The sequence below is a fragment of the Eulemur rufifrons genome, chromosome 18 (assembly GCF_041146395.1).
Source record: "Eulemur rufifrons isolate Redbay chromosome 18, OSU_ERuf_1, whole genome shotgun sequence".
Classification (NCBI taxonomy): domain Eukaryota; kingdom Metazoa; phylum Chordata; class Mammalia; order Primates; family Lemuridae; genus Eulemur; species Eulemur rufifrons.
In genome coordinates, this window is record NC_091000.1 from 55,561,785 (window position 1) to 55,582,032 (window position 20,248).

Below are 20,248 nucleotides of genomic sequence, written 5' to 3' on the forward strand. Positions count from 1 at the left end.
GTGGATTACAAATAAGTTAAAAGTTCATTGGATGTTATTAACTGAATTGAACCATTTGTTTTCGGACAAAATATTTGTTTTTGTGTAGATACAGCCTACCTGTGGAAAATAGGCAGACAGAAAGCCTGTCCTGTCTACCCTTCCCACTGGAGTTTCCTTGTGGATGTATCTCTCACCTTTTGCCACAGGTGGGAGTTGAAGGGCACAAAGCTGTACTTGTTATTCGGATTTGAGTAGAGTCTGCAGAACAAAAAATAACAAACTGGTTGTATCACACACCAAGTAATGATTAGTCTTGTCATGAAAAACCCCAACCTTCAGGCTGGGGATATTTTTAAGAAGCTGTGTATTGAGAGTTCTAAGGACTGATTGTGATTGCCTTGAAGCCTCATTTAAATAATACATTAACATACATCTATGGACACAAATTAGGGCATGACCTACTGCTTCTTTGGAGAAACTAAAGACAACCAAGGACTGTCATGTACTATAAATAGATTTTGATGGAGACATTTTATTTTATTCCACCTGTTAGGATAAAGAGTGGGGCAGACAGCTTGCCAGCTTACCAAATGTTACCAGGCCCTGAATGCTTCAGCCTCAACGTAATTATATCCTTTTTATTTATTGATAAACACCATATGCCTGTCATGTCAGAGATCAGAGAATGTCAAGGATTCATTCATTAGACTACTACAAAGCCTCCCTCATTGTGCTCTACTGTGTTCATTCTTGCTAAGACCTCACTCCTGAGGACCTCTGTCTCTAGGAGATGCACAGCAGTCTTCAACCCAATAACATGTTTTTGATAGTTGAACCATTGGTGCTATCACTGATATGCAACTGCCTTCTCTCAATTATTTGCCCTATGAAGATAATTTAAAAAAAAGAAGACAAAAATTATTTATAATTAGTTCAGAAACATATAAATTAACCTCTAGAAATTTCACTCTTCTTCAATGTAGTTTACACAGACTCAATTGAAAGTTGATTTGCATCTTCTAAGTCTACATGAACCAGGGAGGAAAGATTCTTGCTTAATATCACAGATAACAGGGTAATATTGTTTGGGGATTAAAAAGAAAATATACTGTCGCATTGTCAGTTTAAAAAGGGCCCTTGATTTTTATAGACACCACCAGAATGCGTGGGATGATAATGGTGATGATGATCAAAAGGAAAATAACCACAATAATAATACCTAGTAACTATGGGACTTTTAATATATGCTATATACTGCTCCATGCCCTCCACATATATTAATCCTCATGGCAATCATATTAACTGGATATTACTATTATTCCCATTTTACAAATAAAGAAACTGATACTCAAAGAGGATAAGTAACTTGCTCATGGTTACACAGCCAACAAGTGACAGAGTTGAGATTTGAATCCAGACAGTCTGATTCTGGCACTTTAACTTCTGTATGGTACTAAATAACATGAAATATCAACAATAAAATGTAATACATTGCCTAGCTTGATAGAAAGGGAAATGCCTAGGCACCAGGAACAGAGAAGAAATTCAAAATTAGAGGCATAAGAAGAAACTGAAGAAGTAAAGTGCAAAGGGGCTATAGGACCCAAATACAGACCAAGTAAGAACTGGGCAGGATTTTAATGTCCCCATGGGAACAGGATGCATGAACTTGGACCTGTGCAAGGAGGGAAGCTTGGGATGAGGCTCCTTATTAAAGCTGGGGATTTTGAAGTTTCGCCTTCTTTGTAAAAGGGACCGGAAGAACTTTGCCCAACAATCCAGAAAGTGAAAAGGAAGGTTGTCATTTTCCTGGAGCAATAGTAGGCAAAGATATTTGTAAATGTGTGAGAAAATATAAATAAGGGAGAAAATAAAACTCCAGACATGTCACATGCAGGTATGATGTTCACATTTTTATTGCCCAGAATATAAAGGAGCCTGAAGCTTAGAAATAAATATAAAAATTAGTCCACAATCAGTAAAAGCTCTGGAGCCTTGGCAGAAGAGAATGACTGAAAAAAAGAGGCTGTACAGGGACAATCCCGACACTCAGATTTAATGGGTACCCCTGGGGGAGAGAAAGAAACTGAGTATGAGCTACCAGAAAAAAAAAGTTATAGACGACACAAAGAAATTGAACACTGTGAGGATTACTCAACAGATCAAACGAGTAGTATTATAGGTACTGGATATGAGATATAATTGGAAAACTGCTATGAGTATATTTAAAATTATTAAAGAGACAAAAAAGAGAACAAAGAATGTATTGAAAGATAGGATACTCTGAGTTAAAAAGTGAATTTTAAAAGGAATCAAATAGGACTTCAGGAAATTAAAAAAACTAAAATTAAGATGCAATAGATAAGTAAACTGGAGATTTGATACAGATGAAGGGAGAAATAGTGTGCCAGAAGATAGAGCGGAGGAATTCACCCAGAGAAAACAAGATATCGGGGAGAAATCACACCCACAGATACAAAAATGGAAAATAAGAGAGGTTAAGAAACATGGAGGACTTAATCATAAGGCACAATATATATCTACTGGGACTTCTAGATAGAAGGAACATTATTTGAAGAGAGGCAATATTTGAGGACATAATGGGTAAATGTTTCCCAAATCAAAGAAAGACATACAGATGGACACCAAGTTATGACTAGAATAAAAATAGATCCACACCCAGCCACACTGGAGTGATACTACATACCAAAGAAAAACAGGCATTTTTAAAAAGAGACAGAAATAAAGATATGTAACAGAATATTATAATGGAACACTTTCTGTCTTAATTTATGCTGAAGCTACTTAAGGCCAATGACAAAATATTAAGGAGCTAGTATTTCCTCATTACAAAGAAAAGTGCTAAACTACTTATGCAGGCTGCGGGAAGGAAGTGCTGAAAACCATGACGCTTAGCCCAAACTTACTTTAAGGGTATAAAGGTTTGAGTTGAAGAATCCAGAAGAGCATTTCTTAGGAAAAAATAGTTCGAGGCTATGGCATTTTCCATCTTCTCACACTTATGTGGGTGGGGGGTGAGGGAACAGAGTCCACTCATCTACTAAAAGGGGCTTTGAGAATATCACTTGGAGGATCTCATATTATTTCCTAGAATTTGAGAAAATACAGGGACTAGCTTTTTACTCAGTCTCAGGAAGCCTTGGTGAAGGTGAAAGGCTTTGACTGTAACCACTTGCAGGGGCCAGGTGAGACAAGAAGGATGAGTGGTTGGAACACCTCCATTTCGCTTGGAAAATATGTTGTTTCTATTGTTTATTCTGTTGTTTTCTGTGGACTCTTGCACCGGAGCCAACTTGGAGGGAACCTGCCCAAGATGGAGGCCTGCCAGTGTGAGGGGAACCCAGCAATAAAAGACTGCATGATAAACCACAAGGGGAGCAGGTAAGGGCAGGGTGTGTGAGTATAGCTTCTGACAAAACTGCAATGTAGGTTCATCAATTGTAACAAATGTTCTACTCTGGTCGGGGACGTTGATAATGGGAAGGCTATGCATGAATGGAGGTAGGAGGTACCATATTTTGCCGTGAACCTAAAACTGCTCTAAGAAATAATATCTGTTAAAAAATCTAGATAATTTTATTAGTTGGGAATGATGAAAAAAGTCATGCTGCCTTCACTAGATTTTATCCAAGAGATAAGGAAAAACTAGCTCCACTGAGTGAAGTTTGAAAGAGCAAGGGGAGATCACTGAAGCAATTTTCCGCTCATACCCTATCCCTTTGTTTTCTCAATATACAGTTGACCCTTGAACAACATGGGGGTTAGGGACACTGACCCTCCACACAGCCAAAAATCCACATATAACTTTTGACTCCCCCAAAACTTAACTACTAATAGTCTACTGTTGACAGGAAGGCTTACTGTTACAATAAACAATTAACACATATTTTGTGTGTTATATGTATATCATTACAGTATAGTAAGCTAGAGAAAAGAAAATACTAAGAAAATCATAAGGAAGAGAAAATATATTTACTATTCATTAAGTGGAAGTGGATCATTGTAAAAGTCCTCGTCCTCATCATCTTCACGTTGAATGGGTTGAGGAGGAAGAGAAAGAGGAAGAGTTGGTCTTGGTGCCTCAGGTGTGTCGGAGGCAGAAGAGGTGGAGAAGGTGGAAGGGGAGGCAGCAGAGGCAGGCACACTTGGGGTAACATTATGGAACTACGTTGTCATTTCTGTCTCACTTTTTTTACTTCTCCATTTCTCTAAAATTGTTACTATATAGTACCAATCCTTCCACCATTTGTTTTAGTTTCAGTGTCTGTATCATAGAAGGATCCATGTCATAATAGAACTCAAAAGCAGTCTTGAATAATCGGAACCCTTCTGCCAGATTGTCTAATGTCAATTTGTTTCCTGGCACTGTTTCTTCTACGTTCTTCCTTATTATTTGGCACTGGCTTGGAAGCACTCATCTCCCTCAAGTTGTCTTCTGTTAATTCCTCTGTGTGATGTCCATTAGCTCTTGAATTTCTCCAAGATCCATATCTTGAGATCCTTCACCTCCCACCTTTTTTTTTTTTTTTTTTTTTGCCATATCCACAATCTCTTTCATGATTTTCTCGACTGGCTCTGTTGTTAACCCTGTAAGGTCATGCACAACATCTGGACACAGTTTTCTCCAGCAGAAATTTATTGTTTTGGGCTTGATGGCTTTCATGGCTTTTCCCATAACCACAATGGCATCTTCAGTAGTGTAACCCTTCCAGACTTCCATGATGTTCTATCGGGGTTCTTCTCTTCCATAGTGTTGACAATCCTTTCCGTAGAGTAAGGAAATCAAGTGCAATGAGTCTTTAAGGTCCTTATGACCCCTTGATCTACAGGCTGAATTAGAGACATGTTTGGGGGCAAGTAGACCAATTTGACATCTTCAGTGTTGAACTCATGGGGTTCTGGGTGGCCAAGGACCTTGTGCAATATCAAAACAATTTTAAAAGGCTGTCCCTTCCTATCAAGGTACTTTCTGACTTCAGAGACAAAACATCAGTGGAACCAATCCAGAAAAAGGGTTTTCATTATCCAGGCCTTCTTGTTGTACAACCAGAAGACTGGCGGCTGGTGTTTGTCTTTTCTCTTCAAAGTTTAGGTGTTAGCAACTTTATAGATAAGGGCAGTGCTGATCATAAACCTTACTGCATTTGTACAAAATAGTAGAGATAGCCTATCCCTTCCTGACTTAAATTCTGGTGCTCGATTGTCTTCCTTACTAATACTAAATAAATGTCTTTTGTGGCATTCCCCCCCCCCAATATAGGGCACTTTCATCTGCATTAAAACCTGTTCAGGCAGATATCTTTTGTCCTCAATGATTTTCTTAATGGCATCTGGGAATTCATCTGCTGCCTCATGGTTGGCAGAAGCTGCTTCTGTTATCTTGATATTTTTATAGCCAAACCTCTTCCTAAAATTATCAAACCACTCTTTGCCAGCATTAAATTCTCCAGCTTCAGAGCCTTCACCTTCTTTTTGCTTTATTATGTAACAACTTTGCTTTTTCTTGAATCATCATGTTAGAGTCCATAGTTAAGCCTATAAAAGCTGTATTTTCGATACGAGATAAAAAGGTATTTCACAAAAAGTGCAAGGTTTTCGTGTCTGCTGGCATAGCTGTGATGATATGTTAATCAATTTAACTTTTTCTTCTCATATCATGACTCTGCTTCTTGGGAGCTCTTTCAGCATCACTAGTGACACTTTGTATGGGTCCCATGGTGCTATTCAAGGTTTATGTATTGCACTAAATATGATGAAAAATACGTGAGAACCATGAGAGAGCACTTTTTACTGCATATGCAATTTACTGGAGAGATGAACTGCTCGTGGAGATGATTAGCATCACCCAATGTTTTAAACAGATGTTTCTAACACTTGAGCTCATTGCAATAGCAACAGGAGGTGGCTACAAAATTATTACAGTAGTACAGTATGTGCTGCAGTTAATTTTATATAGTTATGATCTAATACTGCATCTTTGTATTTGTTTTCATTTCTCTTGATTGCAAATGGTGCCATGTACAGTCTGTATTTTGTGCGTGTTGTGATAAATTTTAACTTTTTGTAATGGATTTGTGCATATTTTATGATAAATGATAAAATAGACTAGTATCTACATATATTTTATGCATTCATGGCATACTTCACTTTTCCTTAATTTTTTCGATATTTCTAGGCTACATGGTTCATCTACAAGGTTTTTCAAATCTCCAAAAAATTTTCCAATATATTTATTGAAAAAATCTGCTTATAAGTGGACTCACACAGTTCAAACCTGTTATTCAAGGGTCAACTGTACTTGTTATGGGGAGATTTTCTATAAAGATATGACAGTTAGACTAATAGCAGACTTTTTATCAGCAAAAATAGAAATTAGAATAGTGGGGAATATGATAGAATTCCATTTCTAACTAAACCATTATTCAAGACTAAAGCTGAAATTAAGGTATGTTCACATACATGCACAAAAGCAATATGAGATTACTCATACAGCTTTGTGTTTATATAAGAAGAAAATTGAATGTGAAAAGAAATGGGATGCAAAAAGTTACAGTAATCAAATAGATAATATTTTGGTAAATCTAAGTAAGCATTGAACCATTGGGGATTATTTACAAGCAAGATGTAAACAACATACTAGATAATACTGTGGAAAATGGGAAAGACAATAACAAATAAGTATTTGAAGATCTTTGTATATTTCATGAAGAGGATCTTTGTATATTTCATGAAGAGTAGGGATACTAATTTAATTTAATTAACTCATTATTGACTGGTTTTGTGTCTATCTCATTAAATTGTAATCGTAAGTGATATTGTTCCTTCTATTTATATTAAGTATACTCTCCTAATCTTTTTTAACTTTAAGTTCCGTCTTTGTTGTGTCCTAGAAATTATGATAGTCTTCTCACTGTCTTTCAGTTTAAAACATCTTTTCAATTAATGTTTGATTTCTTCTTGGCCAATGAATTATTTAAAGGTTTCTCTTTTTTTCTCTTTTGTGATGAACATACAGTAACACAGGGGAGAGGTTGGCTATCTTTTCATTCTTGAATTATGTTTTTCTTTTTATTTCTTTTGATTTTTTTTTTTTTTTACTTGAGACAGGGTTTCACTCTGTTGCTCCAGCTACAGTGCAGTGGCATCATCATAGCTCATTGTAATCTCAAACTCTGGGCTCCACCTCCCAAGTAGCTGTGACTACAGGTGTGTGCTACCACACCAAGCTAATTTTTTAATTATGGGGCCTCACTGTTGCCCAGGCTGGTCTCAAACTCCTGACCTCAAGGAATCCTTCCACCTCAGCCTCCTGAAGTGGTAGGATTGCAGGCGTGAGCCACCTCGCTCAGCCTTGAATTATATTTTTGGTGTATTCTGATCAGAGACTGTTTCATATTAATTTTTTGGTATTTGTTGAGATTTGTTTTATAGCCCAGGATGTTGATATTTTTTTTTTTTTTTTTTTTTTTTTTTGAGACAGAGTCTCACTCAGTTGCCTGGGCTAGAGTGCCACGGCGTCAGCCTAGCTCACAGCAACCTCAAACTCCTGGGCTCAAGTGATCCTCCTGCCTCAGCCTCCCAAGTAGCTGGGACTACAGGCATGCGCCACCATTCCCAGCTAATTTTTTATACATATATTTTTAGTTGTCCATATAATTTCTTTCTATTTTTAGTAGAGACAGGGTCTCACTCTTGCTCAGGCTGATCTTGAACTCCTGAGCTCAAACAATCCGCCCACCTCGGCCTCCCAGAGTGCTAGGATTACAGGCTTGAGCCACCGCACCTGGCCAAGGATGTTGGTTTTTTATAAATCTCTATGTGTATTTGCAAGGAATATATATTGTCTCTGCTGAATTCAGGTTTTTTTTTTGGTGAACACATTTCTAATGAGTATTAATGTATTTATCTAGGAGTCATAAGCTATGTGTGTGCACGTGTGTGTGTGTGTGTGTGTGTGTGTATATAAGTTCAGCTTTAGTAGACACTGCCAAGCAACTTTTCCCATATTGTTTATACTCCCACTAGCAAATTCTTGGCTGGCAGTTATTCTGTTTAAGGAAACTACAGCTAGGACCTCATTCCTCTCTGGCTTGTAAGATTTCTGTTGCGAAGTCTGCTGTCAGTCTGATGGATTTTCCTTTGTAAGTTTCTTGATGTTTTCACCGCATGGCTTGTAGGAGGTCCTCCTTCACATTGACTTTGCTAGACTGATGATTATGTGCCTTTGTGATGCCCTTTTTTACAATGAATCTCTCAGATGTTCATTGAGCTTCTTGTATCTGGATGTCTGAATCTCTAGCAAGACCAGGGAAGTTTTTCCTCAATTATTCCCTCAAATAGGTTTTCTAGGCCTTTTGCTTTATCTTCTTCACCCTCTGAGATGCTGTGATTCTTATATTTGGCTGTTTTACACAATCCCATATTTCTCATAGATTTTCTTCCTATTGATCCTTTGTGCTTTATTTTTGACTGACTGTGTTAATTTGAAAGAGTTGTCTTCAAGCTCTGAAATTCTTTCTTCTGCTTGGTTTAGCCTATTCTTAAAACTTTCCACTGTATTTTTTTTTATTTCCATAAGTTCTATTTGTTTTTGTTTTTTTTTTAATATGTCTATCTCTAGTAAATTTTCTCATTCATTTCCTGAATTATTTTTCTGGTTTCTTTGAGTTGGTTTTCCATTTTCTCTTTTTTTTCCTTCTTTCTTCTTCTTTTTTTTTTTTTTAGACAGAGTGTCACTCTGTTGCCCGGGCTAGAATGCCGTGGTGTCAGCCTAGCTCACAGCAACCTCAAACTCCTGGGCTCAAGTGATCCTCCTGCCTCAGCCTCCCGAGTAGCTGGGACTACAGGCACGTGCCACCACACCAGGCTAATTTTTTCTATTTTTAGTAGAGATGTGGTCTCGCTCTTGCTCAGGCTGGTCAGTTTTGAACTTCTGACCTCAAGTGATCCTCCCACCTCGGCCTCCCAGAGTGCTAGGATTATAGGCATGAGCTGTACACCATGCCTGGCTCCATTTTCTCTTATATATCATTGAGCTTCCTTACAATCCATATTTGGAATTCTTTATCTGTCATATCAGTATTTTTATTTTGCTTGGGATCCGTTGCTAGAGAGCTGGTGTGCTCCTTTGGGGGAGTTTCCTTTCACTCTGATTTTTTTTTATACTTCTGGGGTTCTTGCACTAATTCCTTCTCTTCTGGAGCAGCTGTTGCTTCTTATTTTTGGATTGTCTTTTGTTTAGATGGGACTTCCCACTCATACACACGCGCGCACACACACACACACTCTTAAGGGTGTGCCTGCAGCATATGTTGGATAATAGCCTGTTATTTTTATCTTTCATAATCTTGACATTTTTTAAGACCATTTATTAAGCAGAATATCATATAATATGGATTTGTCTGATGGATTCCTGATGCTTATATTCATGATGAACATTCTTGGCAAGAATAATTTTTATGTGATAACATGTATTTCTCAGTCATCACAACAGGAGGCACATGTTGTGACCTATTATTGATGATGTTAATTCTGATCACTTGGTTAAGATAATGTTTACCAGATTTCTCCATTGTAAACTTTTCTTTTACTTTTGTAATTAATAAATGAATTTGTGGAACGATACTTTGACATTGCTAATGCTTCTTGCTCAAATTGATTATTATTGTGGTAATTTGTACCTTTTTTCCCTTGTCTTATTGCACTGGCTAGGAAATATACTACAAAGTTAAAGAGGTATTGGTAGCAGGAATCTTTGTCTCTATTCTGGTCTCAGAGGGGAAATGTTCATTATTTTACCATTAAGTATGATATTTGCTATAGTTTGTTTTCTATGGTTACTCTTTATATAGAGAGGGTTTTCTGTTGTTGTCTGCATGTTTTTTAAAGAATCATAAATGGATATTGAATTTTACTAAACTTTTTCAAAAGTTTTTTTCTGCATCTATCAAGATAACTATATTTTTTTCCTTTTTTTCTGTTAATGTGGTGAATTATATTAATAGATTTTCAAATTTTGAACCAACTTTGTATTCTTAGAATAGAAATTTATTGTTTAATTTCCAAATACTTGAGATTTTTAAAATTATATTTTTATTATTAATTTTTAGCTTAATTCCACTGTGGTCAGAAAATATGTCCTGAATTATTAAAATCTCTGAATTTTGGTGAGAGCTGCTTTATGGACCAGCATATGGTCAATTTTGATAGCTGTTTTATATACATTTCAATCTGTATTCTGCTGTTGTTAGATGTAATGTTCTGTATATCCTAAATGATTCAAGTTTTTCACTCATGTTGTTCAGGTCTTCTATATCCTTACTGATTTATTTCCTGCTTGATCATTCAGCTACTGAGAGGGGCAGTTAAATATTCCCACTATGATTGTGGATTTGTCTATTTTTCCTTAATGTCTGTCAAATTTTTCTTTATGTATTCTAAAACCTTGTTATTAAGTACATAAAAATTTACAATTATTATATATCTTTTGTCTCTCTTTATCTTTATTAATATTTCTTACCCTTAATGTCTACTTTGCCAGATGTTGGTATAACTATACCAGCTTTCTTTTTCTTAGTGTTTTTATGCTATCTCTTTTTCCATCTTTGTTCTTTTTTTTTTTTTTTTGAGACAGGATCTTGCTCTTGCTCTGTTGCATAGGGGCTAGAGTGTAGTGGCATCATCATAGCTCACTGCAACCTCAAACTCCTGGGCTGAAGTGATCCTCCTGACTCAGCCTCTTCAGTAGCTGAGACTACAGATGCACACCATCATGCCTGACTAGTTTTTTAATATTTTGTAGAGATGGGATCTCACTATTACCCAGGCCAGTCTCCAACTCCTGGCCTCAAGGGATCCTCCAGCCTCAGCCTCCCAAAGTGCTAGGGTTAAAGGCATGAACCACTGCACCTGGCCCCATTGTGGTTCTTATATTTAAAGTATGTCTCTTAAAAGTAGCATATAGTTGGATTAAATTTATTTTGATCCAGTTTGACAATATTTTTTTGTGTGTGATAACCTTTTATTTATATAGAATTATAAATTACAAACTCTTATTTTGCTCAAACCTTTTAACCACGACATGAGGCACACATGCTAGAGGGTATTATCTCCATTTCACAGGCAAGAATGGAAATACTGTTCCCATATTTATATAAGACAGCTGGAATTTAAGCCCTGAGTTTCCATTCTCACAACAGCTTTTTTCTCATGACTTTGTGATACATCATTTTAAAGTAATCTGATTTCACAATGCTTTAAAACATAAGAGTAACATCTATAACATCTATTGCTGGCAGGTTAACTCTGGAGCCAACCAACCTAATTAATTGCCTCATAACCTGGCACATTTCAGGCACTGTTATACCTCTAACTCAATTTCACAGCTATATTTGAGGGCCCCATGAGCCAAAATTGCAGCAAAGCTGAACTGAAAGGACCAGGAACACAATGGTCAAGCCCATTTCCAAACTTAACCTAGGCCTGGCACATCTTTGCCAATTGAGGCAACGAAGTGAAGGCCCGCTTAGAAGTGGACACTGATGAAAAAACACAAGGAGTATCAGACTGACTTCTTTAAGGTGAACATCCTCAGAAAGCCTGTTGCCGATGTCTACATTACCACCAGGACAAAGGGCAATACTTCTGGAGTCCCGAATATGCAAGATAAAGGTCAATTAAGCTGCCTGCCAGATGCCCAAAAAGCCAAATACCACTAAGTTCATCCATGCCAAACCAAGAAAATGGTTCATTCCTTCCTGATCTTGGTTTTAAGATGATCATCACAGAAACCAGGAAATTCCATCCTGAGCCCTAGGAGGAGGGGGAGGAATGGGAGGCATTTCCCAGACTTCAAGGTGCAGGGGCAACACAGTCTGCCACTGTGAAGGGGAAAAGCTATCTTGGTCAGCTTTGGTCTTCCACAAGATAATGGAACCAGAGACTAGCAAGATCAGGGCTTGGGTGACCAATCCTGGGAAAAGCAGGACTTCCTCACAGGAAATGCTATGGTCCATGGGGAGAAGAGTCTATGAACACCCTAAAATTGTAAGCAAAATTTTGAGTATATGCATGTACCGGTCAAAGTGGTCCTTCATCCTCAAATCCTGAACTAGAGAAAGGGACTAAACCAGTTGCAGACTAGGATACAAAAGCCACCAGATGCAATTAGAGCCAGCCAAGTCTGAGAGTTCTCAAAGCCATCACTGAAAACTTGGAACATGGATTCAAAGAAACAACTGAGCACTTGGTTTTGCATTCTCCTTTCTAATTGTATTTCAAATCTTCAAAACAAAGCCCTGGGAATACCCAGATTCAAGTATGCACCGGGGCTTGGTCCACTGTTGCAGGAGTCTTAAGAATCCTCATACACATGCTTGAGTCATTCATTCACCAATGTTTAACTGCAGGATAGAAGATCTGACAAAGCAAGATCTGACAAAGCAGGACTCCTTTCTCCATGGCATGTGATTTCAGAGGTGGCAGCAGCCAAAGTGGAAAACACTGGAATTTTTCCTTGGAACTGGACTGTGATGATAGCCAGGTGAGCCCATTCCCTTGAGGAAGCCCACTTTATTCTTGGTAGCATGGATGGGCCACTGAGAGTTGGAAAGGATGCAAGAACCATGAGATCTCCTGGAAATGCTTCCCCGGGAAGGCAATTTCATGAATGAGGTCTTCCAAGCAAATGACACCAAACTACCCTAGGTGCTCTTCGATCACTGTGTTATCTGTCAGAGGGATGGTCTTATTCTTAACCTTGGCTTGTCCACGTTTCAAGATGAGTTCACGGACAGACTTCAGATTTGGAAATCCCCAGGTCACATAAGGTTCCACCATATGCAGCAATTTTAGGCTTTGCGGGGTGACTCTAACAAAGACGCTACTGAAAATTTTCTTTAGGCGAAGTCTTGCGATGGTCTTTTGCACCAGTGAACTCACTCCATTAATCCTTTGGATGCGTACAACAAAGGCCAAGGAATGTTTATCTGGCAATTCCAAGGCATGAGGTTTCACTTCTAGTCGTCTGAGACGCACCGTGTTGCGTTGCTGCTGCCAGGAATCATGTAAAAATGATTCCCGTCGCTTAAACCTGGGTCCTTTTCCTTTCCTCTGCTCTTTCTTTGCCAAAAGTGCTTGCTTTGCCTGGGTGGCTTTGAGGGCTTGGTAAGCCTTCCTCTTTTTCAGGAGATTTTCTGGAACCAAAGGGATTTTTTTTCCTTTCCTCTTGCTCCGCCATCTTTCTAGGGTTGCAGCTGCTGATCTTCTTGACAATATTTTTAACTGAGTATTTAGTCTGTTTACATTTAATGTGATTCCAGATACAGATATATTTGGGTTGTATTTACAATTCATTACTTATCTTTTATTTGTCCTATATCTGTTCTGTGGTCCCCACTCTTTCCTTTCTTTCATTCTTTTGCACTCATCAAGTATTTCTTTTATCTTTCTATTTTCCACCACCACCGTTACTACTCATAAGTATGTTAGTTCTATATTCTTTTCCTAGGGGTTATTCTTGAGATTACAGAATGCACCCTTGATTCATTGGAGTCAATATAAAATAGTATTTTTACTTCTTTATAGAAAATGATAGGACTTCTGAGCACTTTAACTTCCTTTATCCCCTCTGCCTTTTGCATTATGTAGTCGTATATTTTAATTCTATATATATTTGAGCCTATAAAATGTTATTAGTTTTGCATGGTCAATATTTACATAGATTTACCCACATTATCCTACTTCAGTTGCTTTTCATTTCTTCCTGCATTCATATGTATCCACATCTGATCATTTTCCTTCCATTTAAAGAAATTCTTTTAGTATTTCTTTTATTATGGGTTTACTGTTGACAAATTCTCTCCATTTGTGTCATCTAGAAATGTATTAATTTCATCTTTACTTTTGAAACAATTTTTTTTTTGGCAGATGTAAAGCTTTAGGTTAGCAGTTATTTTCTTTCATTACTTAAAAAACGTCTTTCCATTGTCTTTTGGTTTCTAACATTTCTGATGCATCTCATTATTCCTTCTGAGATAATTTTTCTTCTCTCCCACTGAGAACAAACAGAGAATATAAGGGAAAAAAATCTGTTAGCTGCCAAGGCATTGAAGAATTATAGGGCTAAAATCTAGAAGAGAAACAGAACCTAGAGAGCTGGGCTCAGTATTTGTGGCTGCTTTCTCTTGGAGATAGCTGTTAATTTTAGAAGAGGAAGCAAAGAATCTGAGAAAAGCTCTCCACTGATTTATGAATCTTGGTGGACAAAATATGGAGATCATGGCCTGCCAAAGATGGGGAATGCCCTGCTAACTTTCCCCTAGGCTTTGGGCTAGGACCCTATAGAACTATATCTTAGGAGAAAGGAGGACCCAGGCATAGACCAGTTCTTAATCATCTCAATCTTTGATTAGATTAAGGTGATTTGAGATTGTTAATGCCCTAGCCTAGCCTGTTAGAAGCAAATATAAATCTTTCTGGAGGAAGAGAACATCATCGAGAACCTAAAATTAGCTTTGCCATCTGTCACATGTAATGTCCCATGCACAATAAAAATTAACTAGTTACATGAGACAACATAACATGGCAAAAAGCAAAACAAAACAAGAGAAGTAATAAAAAATAGAAATAAACATACCGAGTAGGAATATGAGATAAGGTTTAAAATGTTTAGGAAACTTTTAAAAAGCAGATGAGAATTTTGACAGATGACTGGAAGACATAAAAAGAATCAAACTGTAATTTTAGAAGTAAAAAATAAAATAGCCAAAATTAAGAAGCAAGGGATGGGTTCATTAATAGATTAGACTCAGATGAAAAGAGAATTAAGTTGAAGATGACGCAAAAGAAAATATCTTTACTGAATCCCAGAGTAATAGCAGTAACAAAAAGTAGAAAACACTAAAGAGTGTAATAGACATAGAACATACAGTGAAAAGTTCAACATATGTGTCACCGGAGTCTTGGAAGAGTAGAAGAGAGAGATGATGGGGCAGAAGCAATATAGGAGGAGATAATAGCAGAGAATTTTTTTAAAACCCTGAAAGATATCAAGCCATATATGTAAGAAACACTAAAAACCTCAGGAAAGATAATATTTTTTAAAAAAACATATCCAAGCACATCAGAGTGAGACTGCTGAAAAATAGCACATAGAAAATAATCTTTCAAGCAGCCAAGGGGAAACAATAAGAGTGGCAGTTGATTTTTTTTAAGAGAACAGTGGAGGCCAAGAACAGTAGAATGGTATCTTCAAAGTTTTCAGATAAAACAAATAGCTACTGGTTTGGGCAGGAGTCACCCAGATATCTTGAGCTAACTGAGGGTGGCTCTGCTCCATCTGTCTCTCATCCTCCTCTGAGTTCTAGCAGGCTAGCTTGAGCATGTTCTTCTCATGGTAATGGCAGAGACTCAGGAGGGCAGACAGATACATGCAAGCACCTTGTGAGCTTCTGCTCATGCCATATCTGTTAAGATCCCATTAACCAAAGCAAATCGCATGACTGAAGTCTTAATCAAACAACAGGGAAGTATGTCCTGCCACTTGATAGGAGGAGCTATTAAGTCACATAGATAAGTACAGGGCTACAAGAAGGGGCGAAGACAATTGCAAAGATGTGGAAACAACCTAAGTGCCTATCAATACATGAGTGGATTAATAAAATGTAGTATATGTGTACCATGGAGTTCTACTCAGCTACAAGAAACAACGGTGGTATAGCACCTCTTGTATTATCCTGGATAGAGCTGGAACCCATTCTACTAAGTGAAGTATCACAAGAATGGAAAAACAAGCACCACATGTACTCGCCATCAAATTGGTTTGAACTGATCAACACTTAAATGCACATATAGTAATAGCATTCATCGGGTGTCCCGCAGACGGGAGTGGGGAGGAGAGGGTGGGTATATACACACCTAATGGGTGTGGTGCACACCGTCTGGGGGATAGATACGCTTGAAGCCCTGACTCGAGTAGAGCAAAGGCAGTATATGTAACATAAACCTAAACATTTGTACCCCCATAATATGCTGAAATAAAAAAATTTAAAAAAAGAAGGGGTGAAGAATTGGAGCCATCAATGCAATGCACCGCAAGGTAACTAGTGAAAAGGACCTCTACGGATACATTTTTGTAGTCTGCTTCTCTGGACAGAAGTGCATCAGGAATACCTGTTGAAATAATTCTAGTTGTCGTTCTGACCAAATCTAAAGACAGATAGTAAAGGGCACAAAAAGTCTTCAAACACTCTTTCAGTTTATACTTTCAGAAGCACATGCTTCATACCAAAGGTGCTTTTACCAAATTCTAAGAGCAGCTCCTTTTGTAGGACAGGATGTGAATTAAGTGAAGGAGAGAAAAACAGTATTTACTCTTTAAAACGTGGGAGCAATAGTAAATTGAGATGAAGAAAAACAAATATGGATTTGAGTAACATCTTTGTTATGACAACTAACAAAAAGCACTATGTAGAATTAAGTGAAAAGAGGGTTTTCTTTAAAGTGTACAAGTTATTCCTTCTCAGGTTTGGTATCATTAAATTGGAAAAATTAGTCTTGCTTTGGACCTACTGTACACAAAGAATATGGATGAAAAGGCATAAAAATGATTCAAATCTCAACATGTCAAGTGAGAGGCCATTTCCCACTCCCTCTACCCAAGAGGAAGGAAACAAAGTAGATGCGTGTGGGTTTGAGTCACTTGTGCTTGCTTATGTAGCGATAGGCAACAAAAAATAGGACAGAAAGAAATTAGCCAGAGTGGTTCTCAGAGGGATTTCTTGGGCGTTGGAGGCAGTGTGGGGTAAAGCTGTGCTTGTCAAACTGGTCTGTGACATACCCTGAGCAGTGAGTAGCGACACATACCCCAGGACAGTCAGTCAGCCTGCTGCCCCAAGCATAAACGTCCTTTGAGATTTGTGTCCTCTTTTAAAATCATGTGAATTTGGTTTTCCCCTGCATGGTAAATATATGTTTGTTTTTAAATAAAAAAAGTGTTTAACTTACTCACCTTAAGGTGATAATCAAGATTTAGGAAGAAATGGCATATTTATGCTATCACTTGGGGTATTTCCTGGCACATGAACAGATACATCTCCCAGGCTTGGGTGGTTCTGTTTAAGAGCCTCAGGTTGTAGAATGTTGGCCTGGGGGTCAGGAGGACTGGGTTTTACTCTTGTCTTTGCCACTCATTCATGCTAGTGTTGGAGAAGTTATTTGAACGGCTGGACCTCAGTTTCCTTGCCTGTAGGAGGAGCTTGCACCAGACCGTCTCTAAGGTTCCTTGCAGTTAAGAGTCTCCACGGGTCTCTTCCAGGTCCTTGGCTAACTAACTTCCACCTTGGCACTTGCTTACGCACATTCATCCTTGAGCCCCTCCACTGTCACCCAGGCCTGTCCGGGGCTCATTTTAATGATCCATCCCTGAGAATGAGAGGCAATTTTCCCTTACATCATACAGAATGATAGAGTCCAGTTTACATAAAATCAGCCACAGTTTCTCAGTGTAAGACAATACCAAGACAACAATTTAGCATAGGAAGATGTGTACCCTAAACAATCAGTCAGAGAAAATGCCAATAGGACTTTTTCTTTAACAACGCAAATTAACAAACTTTTCATGAGGACATTGATGGACTTTGGCCTATTAACAAACGCAGGGTTTGTTTTGTTTTCTTGTTTTTTTTTTTTTTTATTCCATCAGCTTTGAAACTGAGAATGGAAATGAGACACCTGCATTAATAAAACAAGGTGGTATTTGGACACTGAAACTAAACAAAAGAAATTGGACCTGGGAGGGAATTACTTATTTATGGCATCTCCTTGTCAAGCTACCTACTCTTTTATGAGGCCCGGGATGCTGTCTTTATGGGTCCTCAAGGCAAGGGGGAAGGACTCTGTGATGCTTTGTGGCTTAGGTCAATGGTGGGTTGCGGGGGGGTCATTTGGTCAAAACTTCCTTACAAGGAAGGGTGCTCCCTCGCCCTCATTTCGTGAGGGCATTTTGAAATCCGGTTAATAGTAAGCAGGAGATATGCTCAGGAATTTCGTAAGATGATATATCCAAGAGGCAGGGACAAAATTAAGTCAGAGTGCAAACAAGTCCAGAGATCTTAATCAACTCCAAAAAGAGCAAAATCCTGAGGACATGGCGGCAGCCTGACTTCTTGCATCTGCTGAAACTGACCTGGGGACAGTGTAAGCGAACGCAGGGGACAGGGCAGAGCTTCTCTCCCAAGGAACTTACAGTGTAGAATGACCTGAATGACCTCGTCCATCTCTGGTTTCTACTGTTGTCCCCAAAAAACCACAGCGGTTCTCCTGTTACCTTGTTTCATGTCATTTAAATAAAGACTATTTAGAGTCTGTGCGATCCCACAGAACAGAAGTATTTCACAATCACAAATGAATTCTTAATAGGATATTTAGGTATATGTGTACATGCGGTATGAAACATAAGTCTTGTTTTTGTACATCTGTGTCTCCGAGTTTATTTAAACACAAACTCCTTGTTGTTGCACATGGGCACATTCCATATGGAAAGCATTTATTCAGCACACACAACTTTTGTCTTGGTATAAAATCAATTCTGCCATCGAGCATTTTCTCCTTGTCTTATAACTAGGAAGAAAAGGGTCTGGTTTTGAGAGACGATAGAAGACAAGCCCACAGAGGAAGGACTAGTCTTCCCAGCAGTGAGCCCAGGCTTTCCCGCCATGATCTACAAAGGTCTGATAAGTATCCTTCTCATGGGTCTGACAACAGAGAGTGTCAGAGCCCAAGGTTAAGGAGAGATCAAAGGATCACTGAGACCTGAGGGTCAGAGGGTGTTAGAGATGTGACTGTCAGACACAAGGCCTGAAGGGTCAGGGTAGCTACTGGCTTCTTAGGCAGGAGAGCCAGCAAGACCAGGAAGACTTGAACCCCAAGATCATTGCTGGCTGACTAGGCTGGAGATGGAATTCCCAACAGGAGAGGGAGGTATCTTCACCTCACTGCAGGAGCCGCCTTCTAGGGCCACCACTCCAAAGCTCCGTCTTTCACTTCCACTGAACTCTCCTCATCCCCTCCCCTTCTGGTTATCCAAGCTGACCAGCTCCACTTCTGGCTGGGCCCTGACCCCTTAGACTTGCTCAAATACTTTAAGCAAGCTCTTGCCACCACCCGCAGATTTCTCTTCCCTGTGATGCCATCGCATCAGCCAATCCGATCTGACCCTTGCCTGGGATCGGCACAACGATTCATGTCTTCCACTCCTGTCCCGGAGGTGAAATATGCTACTGGGGGAAAAAAAAACCCACACCAAAAGTAAAACCTACACCAAGGACTGAATCAGGGCTGGCTCCATGACCACCACATCATTTCTATCCTCTTCTGGTTTTCTCGTCCTTGCCCAGCAAACTTACCCTTCTCCCCGGAGGTGGGGAGGTGACTTCAGAGCATCCCATCTTACCTCGAATCCTGACTCTATTCTGAGCCTGACACTGTAAGCAGAAGACCCACTGCACGAGAATAGTAACGACTACTTACTGTGTGGCTGCTATAAATTCCTTCGCCTTTCCCCCCTCCAACCACCCCTGCAGCCGTCTCTCCTTTCCCCCCTGAGAAAATTGTTTCTCTGTCCCCCTCTAAGGCTCATCTCTACATGAATTCTCAATTCTAAACTGTCTCTCTTTTTTGGTACTTGTCTTCTCAATTATTTTTTTTTCTCTTCAGTATTTTTTAGTATCTTTATTTTACTGTTCCCTCATCTATTGGCATGCTCAAAATCTCTCCCATTATTAAAAAAATATTCTCTGCATCCCTTCTTTCTTCTGTGGTTGCTACCAGCTTTTCTCCTTCACCCCTCACATAGCAAAGTTTATAATATTTTCTGCCTTTTCCTTCTCCCTTCTCAGTTTCTCAACTGACTGTGGTGTGGCATTAACCTCGTCATGATCATAAAAAGGTATTGTCCATGGTCCCACCTGAATCAATTTCCGTATCTTCCCGCTCACTGAGTGGGGGAGGAAAACATGGGTGTCTTTGCTTGACAGACTGTAGTAGACACTGTTGTTAGGGTCCAGATTCCCCCTCGGGGGCTGAAGCGCTTGTTCCCCAGGTGCTGGGCGTGTTGCCTGCCGAGGGCTCACACCTGAGCTCCTCACCAGTCATTGCTCCTGCAGAAGGGAGCCATGTCACCAAGGTTACTCTCCTCTCCGCAGACAGCCTGCACCCGCCGCCTTGGTAGTCTGGAGTGTGTACGAGG

The 20,248-nt window shown here is 39.0% G+C and overlaps 1 pseudogene; it reads right to left on the reverse strand.

The window, feature by feature from the left end:
* Positions 1-12,473: 12,473 nt before the first annotated feature.
* LOC138398807 (large ribosomal subunit protein uL30-like 1) overlaps positions 12,474-20,248 on the reverse strand; it is a 57,763-nt pseudogene continuing 49,988 nt past the window's right edge.